Here is a 6,973-nt window from a genome sequence, read left to right on the forward strand (position 1 = left end):
TTACAGGTTGTATATCCCATCTACCAAGAAGTTTTTTGTGAGCAGAGACATTCAATTCATTGAGGAGGAAGTGTGGGATGGAAGCATAGAGAAAATAGTGAATGTTAAAAACTATTTGTCTCATGATGAAGATGATGAGGAGATGGCTGAAATACATCCCCAAACAGCAGCGCCAACACAAGGACAGCAAGAGACACCCTTGAGGAGAAATGAAAGTGCTTCTCCAAGCACACCATAAGGAGGAAATTCAAGTGCTTCTTCAAGCACTTGCACACCAAATGAAAGAGGTAAGAAATTCAGAAATTTAAGTGACATTTATGATGAAGGCATGAATTCTTTGTTTTCTTTATATTTTCATGTTGATGACCCTATTCATTTCGAAGATGCAATTAAGGATAGAAAATGGATAGAAGCTATGGATGAGGAGATCAATGCTATAGAAAGAAACAAGACATGAAATTTAGTTGAACTACCAAAAGGAAAAGAATTCATTGGAGTTAAATGGGTCTACAAGACCAAGAGTAATGTTGAAGGCAAGATAGAAAGACACAAGGCAAGGCTGGTTGTCAAAGGATATAAGCAGCAGTATGGGAGAGACTATGAGGAGACTTTCGCACCGGTTGCAAGAATGGAAACAGTGAGAGCAGTGTTGTCCATAGCAGCACAAAACAAGTGGAAAGTTTACCAAATGGATGTGAAGTCAATATTCCTAAATGGAGTGTTAATGGAAGAGGTTTACATTGAACAACCTCTAGACTATGAAAAGAAAGTCCAAGAGCACAAGGTGTGTAGATTGAAGAAAGCTCTTTATGGGTTGAAGCAAGCACCAAGAGCATGGTACAGTAGGATAGATTCCTATCTACTGGAAAATGGATTTGAAAAGTGTGAGGGAGAACCCACCCTCTACATCGAAGAAAAGGATGGTAAAATTCTAATCATTGTGCTGTATGTTGATGATGTTATTTTCACAGGAAATGATGTTTATCTTATTGAAAATTTCAGAGCAGTCATGAAAGAAGAATTTGAGATGACTGACATGGGTTCACTGAGATACTTCTTAGGAATAGAAGTAGATCAAAATGAAAATGGGATTTTATTTCACACGCAAAATATGTTAATGAAGTATTAGAAAGATTTAAGATGCAGGACAGCAAGGCAGCAATCACTCCCACAGTGATGGGATTAAAACTCAGCAAAGAGGACAACAACAAAGATTTTGATCCTAGCTTGTACAAGAGCATAGTTGACAGCCTCATGTATGTAATTGCAATTAGGCTGGATATAATGTTTGCTGTTAGTTGAATTTTGAGATTCATGGAGAGGCCAAAAGAAGCACATTGGCAGGGAGTAAAAATAATTTTGAGATATGTTAAAGGTACTAAAAGGTTTGGCATTTTATATACTATCTCAGAATGTTCAGATTTAATTGGATACACTGATAGTGATTGGGCTGGAAGTGTAGATGATCGGAAAATCACATCCGGTTATGTTTTTCACATGGGTTCAGGAGCCATCTCATGGGCTTCTAAGAAACAGCCTATTGTAGCATTGTCTACAACAGAGGCAGAATATGTGGCAGCTACAACAGCAGCATGTCAAGCAGTTTGGATGAGAAGAATGTTAAGGAGCTTAGGGCAAGAGCAGGCAAAAAGAACTGTGATTTTTTGTGATAATAGCTCAGCTATTGCATTATATAAGAATTCGGTGTTTCATAAGAGAACGAAACACATTGACACAAAGTTTCATTACATCAGGGAATTGGTAAGCAATGGAGAAATTGTTTTAAAACATTGCAGGACTCAAGAGCAGGTTGCAGACATTCTGACCAAGCCATTAGAATAGAAAAGCTTCGAATTTTTGAGGAAATGTTTGGGTATGACTGAACGCCTAGCGGTTGAATTAAAGGGGAGTGTTGAAATATTAATTTCAAACTGCCGCGCGTATTTAATTCAACAAAACCACCAGTCTCCCATCGGACCGCTTTTGCTGAGGCAGTGGTTTTCCTCCGAGGGGCTCCGCTACTGTACACCATTTGACGCGTGTCCACAATGCTTTTTGCAAAACAACTTTTCATCAGGATGTAACGTTCGTTTTGTTTGGGCAAGCGATATCCGTTGGATTGGAATGAAGGCTATCCACCGTCCGATTAATCTAAAGTTGCATACAACCGTGCACATGAACATTGCATGAAGTTTTGGGTTTGTCTGCCGTTTACTGCAGTGAAGTAATTCATGTTCGTAGATTATAAGTAAATGTTTTAATTTTATTGTTCTTTTATCATGTACGAGAAGTATGGCATAGTAAATGCATGTAAGTTTTTTTATTGTTGCATATGTAATGTAACATTTTTTTTGAGTTGTGTATTGTAATGCAAAGGAAGAAACACACAGCAGTGCGAAACAAAAACAGAGCAGAGGGCGAATATAATTTTGTTAAAAAGGGAAATGCAATGTAAATGCACGAGTGAGGGAAATATATGCACGCATATGTATTTTTGCTGATTGAAATATAATGTGAAGAATGGATATCTAAGAATTTTTTTTATTTACAGCAGTAAATGTAAATCAAAAATTTACACACAGCGGTGTAAATCAAATCAAAAATTTACACACAGCGGTGTAAATCTTTTCAAAAGAAAACAGAGTAATTTTTTTGTTGAAATGTTCTTGGTGTAATCCAAGAGGCAGAGGAAGAATATTTTTGTAAGAGTAATTCTGGTTAATCAATACAAAGAGTTTTTTTTTTCGGTGTGAATCTATGTTCTAGAGCAAATAATTTTTCTTTATACTTCTCTGTGTTAAAGATCCTGTGACAAAACAGAGTATTACTCTCTGCTCAGTGATTTTGTTTTGGAATTTACCAGAAAATTCCCAAGAGCCATTAAGCATAACATTTGAATAACTCAGTGCATGTCATAAACAAGATTGAAATCCGCCCTTTGTACTCGCTCCCAAATAAAGTCCACACCATTTCCCGTTATCGATCGCTTTGTTTTCATTTATGCCTACTGCCTTCAGTCGCATCCAGTTTTCACACCACAAGTCTATGAAAGCTACAGAAATATCAGAGCACCCGATGTGTTCCGAGGTGAATTATAACGCTTAACAGATGTTCCTTTCCTGACAGATATTACTTTGATGGCAGGGACGTTCTTCTGTTATCACCTTCTTCTTGCACTCATTGGATTGAAGATCCACCATCTTCTTATTATGGCTATTCATTCCTCTCATTATTTCTCAACTTTCTTGACCACTGGGGTAGGTACAACCATAGCAAGATTGCATAGAGCCGGCCATAGAAGAGCAAACAGAACAGCATGAGGATCATAACAGTTGCACCCACACAGGCATTGTAACCTATTACTGGACTAGTCCTCCTGTAGAAACTATCAAGTCCCTGTACATGTCTAGCGGGTGCGATACTCTGGTTATTATCCACAGAGGCAACCCTTCTGACCTCTCTGGCTTTAGAGTTATGATGTTGCTTGTGTTCATGATTGACATCATTACTTTTCTCGACATGTCTCGGGATCGAAACCCTAGCAGCACAGTCACTGCTGTTTTTCTTCTCCATTCCCTTTCTGTCTCTCACAACAACCGGAATCCATCGGTTCTTGGAATCCACGAATCTGATCATGGCCTCTGGCACACCAGTCTTCTTCGCAATATATTGTCTTCTGGAAGAGAGCTCAGAACAGACGCTCTCGAACTTGTCAAACCCTCTGGTGGAATAAGGATTCTGCCTCTTCTCACGTTTCTGTCGGGATTTGGGCCTCCGCCAGAGAGCGATTTCTTCTGGATCGCCATCCACTGATATCTTTCCGCAACTCATTAATTTATTCCCTGCGATAGGGACGGAATATCAATTGATCCTAGAAGCAAGGAAAGTAGAACTCAACTTACAAAACCACTGAATTCACATGGTCCTCCGTATGGCTTCACTAGTTTGAAATGGTTTGAAGAGTGTATATATAAGAGAAGATTTGTAAAATGTGAAATTAAATATGATTGACCTTTCCTGAAAGCAGTTATTGGATTTACCGTGCGTACCGCGGAAACTTCTCAGAATTTCGAATTCCTATACAAGTTTGGACATATTCATCGAAAGTTCCTTTTTGTTTGTATAGCGAGAAAGCAGGAGAAAAATTGGCTAAGCACCGTTAGAGTGAAATTATATAAGAGCGTATTAAAGAGTCAATTATAATGACAAATATTTATTGTATGGAGAGGTATATTTTACAGTAATTTACAGTAAAGTCTAATCCAGCATGATCTTTTATGATTGTGATGTTTGATTTCCTCTCGGTTTAACTCGTTTCTCATCTTATTTATAAATAAAAAATAATTTTTAATTATAATTAAAATAAAATAATAAAAATGAGTATTCATATTTATTAGTATTAGTTAAAAATATTATAAAATATGAAAAATCTTAATTTTATTATGATTGATATTACAATTGAATGTGGTAAAAATGTTTTATTTAATAGAAAAAAATGAAAAGAAATAAGAAATAAATTTCTATACTTACATTTTTTTTTGCAAGTAGTTTTATTATTTTAGATTTTTGGTAGGTCTTTGAGTATAGCTTTTTTTTGGTTAGACTTACAACATTTAATTATGTGATTTATATAGAATTAAAAAATATAATTTAAGCTATGAAAAATTACTTATTATATATAGAGAATCATTACAATTCCTTGCCATCTATCAAGGAATGAAATAGATACACTGTTTTTGGATATTTACACTCTAAAGTAGGTTTGCACTGGAAGAGATTTGATTCCTCCCCATACAAACCAGATGCATACTAAAAATAAATCTATAATAGTAACAATTATTATTATTATTATTATTATTATTATCATTATTATTATTAGCATTTGAATTGATTATTAAATAGATAATGATAATCTATATAATCAAAATTGAGTATTAAAAAGTTAATTATACTGATATATTGGACATTTTAAAGATGTAGTCTTACCACGCTTACAAAAAAATAGTATTATAATAATTTCAAATTCACTATGAAAATTTGCTATTACAATTCAATGTCGTAAAAGCATTTTACTCAATAGAAAGAATCCAAAATAAGATAAAAAAATAAGCTTTTAGGGTTAAAATTTTTGTAGTCTTATTATTTTACATTTTTTGTAGGTTTTTAAGGTATATTTTAAATTATGTAATCTATATGGAATTTAAAAATATAGTTTAAATGATGAGAAATTATTTATTATATATAGAAAGAGAAGCACTAAAAACTCATTGGCATCCATCAACGAATGAGATGGGTGAAATTTTCTTTTCAAAATTTGCACTCTAAAGCAAGTTTGTACGGGAAGAGATTTGATCCATGCTAGCGCCATGCTGAAAATAAAATAAATCTATAATAGTAATAAAAAAATCTATGATATATCTTTAATGTTAGAAGAAGGGGTGAGTTTGGAAATGTCTCCTATCACTATAGAACATTAACCCACAGAAGATCTAGTTCAAATACCGTTGGAGGAGAAATCTTCAATTGGAACATGTTCTGAAACTATTGGTGAAACTCAAAACCCTAGAATCTCCCTCAACCATTCTTGTCACTATGAAAAGGAGATATTTGAGCCCGAACTTGAGGGAATTTTCTTTTTCCTTTCACCAGATCTCTTATGCCTCCTAGAGAGTGTTCATCAAGTTGTGGAATAATTTTATGAGTTGGAAAATTATAAATATGTGGACTCTGTTGAATCCTGGTTTCAGGCAGTGGTCAGCACACCTCATTCCCTCATCAATCGACACCTCTTGGTACCATATCAATTAAAGAAATTGGTTTACTCTTGTATGTGTTGAAGCTTATTCTTTCAAATTAAGTGTGAGTATATTTTGCATTTAGATACACACATGGTTACATTGGAAGTACTCCTACACTTGAAGGAGATATTCCTCTCTCTAAATTAGGGTAGGGTGGTTTAAGAGCAATGAATAAATATGTCATTTGAAATAAAATTGTTACAACGACAGTCTTGAAACTGCAATTCCTAAGGCACAACTATTGAAATTTATGTCATTAAGAACTCTTGTGGTAAGAATTGTCACAAGAGATTCATCCTTAATACCTCATATTTTATAAAGTGACTTTAATTATTAACCAATATTATTAATTTGGTCAGTTATGGGTATTGTTATAGTTATGTTTAATTCTTTCCATTCATAAGAATAAAAACCTACTTCTGGCCTATTAATTTTAACAAACTATCATCCAAGGAATATTTTCAAGTTTCTCTTCGAAGGTATTTATGAAAATCCTCCTATGGTAGACCACTCCCATAAAACCCTAATGATCTCTAATAACAAACCTAGCATGATTAAATTGAGGAATATTTCATTCATTATTTGAGGTGATTTCTTTAAAATGAGTCTTTAGGGTAGCAAGACCAACCAGTAAAGATTAGTAATTAAAAAAATTTCATGCCATCCTATGCTCTTAAGAAGCAAATTTGCCTCCCCACCTATTAAGTAACCTATCTAAGTTTAATCATTATCAGAGTTGTTTTCATAAAAAAAAAAAAAAATAGGGATAGGAGGTCTCATTACGAGTCGACCTACCATGATCATGGATCCTAACGAGAATGACATTACCACTAGTGGTCATCAAGCTACGGTAATGAATTCCAGTTCAAAATATGAAAGACAAGAGGTCTCATTACGAGCTTACTTGCTCATTCTTATTAGTTCTTTTGAATGTAACTATCGTTAGCTGGTTACCAAGCCAGGAAAATGGACTTAAATTAATTTGTAAACAAATGTAAATGATTTCGGTTGAATCTGAATCTATATCCTATAAATGGCACATATGAATTTCATGGGATTAAAAGGCATCCCTATCGAAGCTATAAACGCTTGTTTGCAACAAGGCCATGCTTGTGGTATTAAAGTTTATTTTACAATATGATTTACTTGGTCATTTTTGTATTCCCCTAAACTCA

Source organism: Pinus tabuliformis, chromosome 8 (assembly GCF_031772625.1).
Source record: "Pinus tabuliformis cultivar Carrire ecotype Pingquan chromosome 8, CPIR1, whole genome shotgun sequence".
NCBI lineage: Eukaryota > Viridiplantae > Streptophyta > Pinopsida > Pinales > Pinaceae > Pinus > Pinus tabuliformis.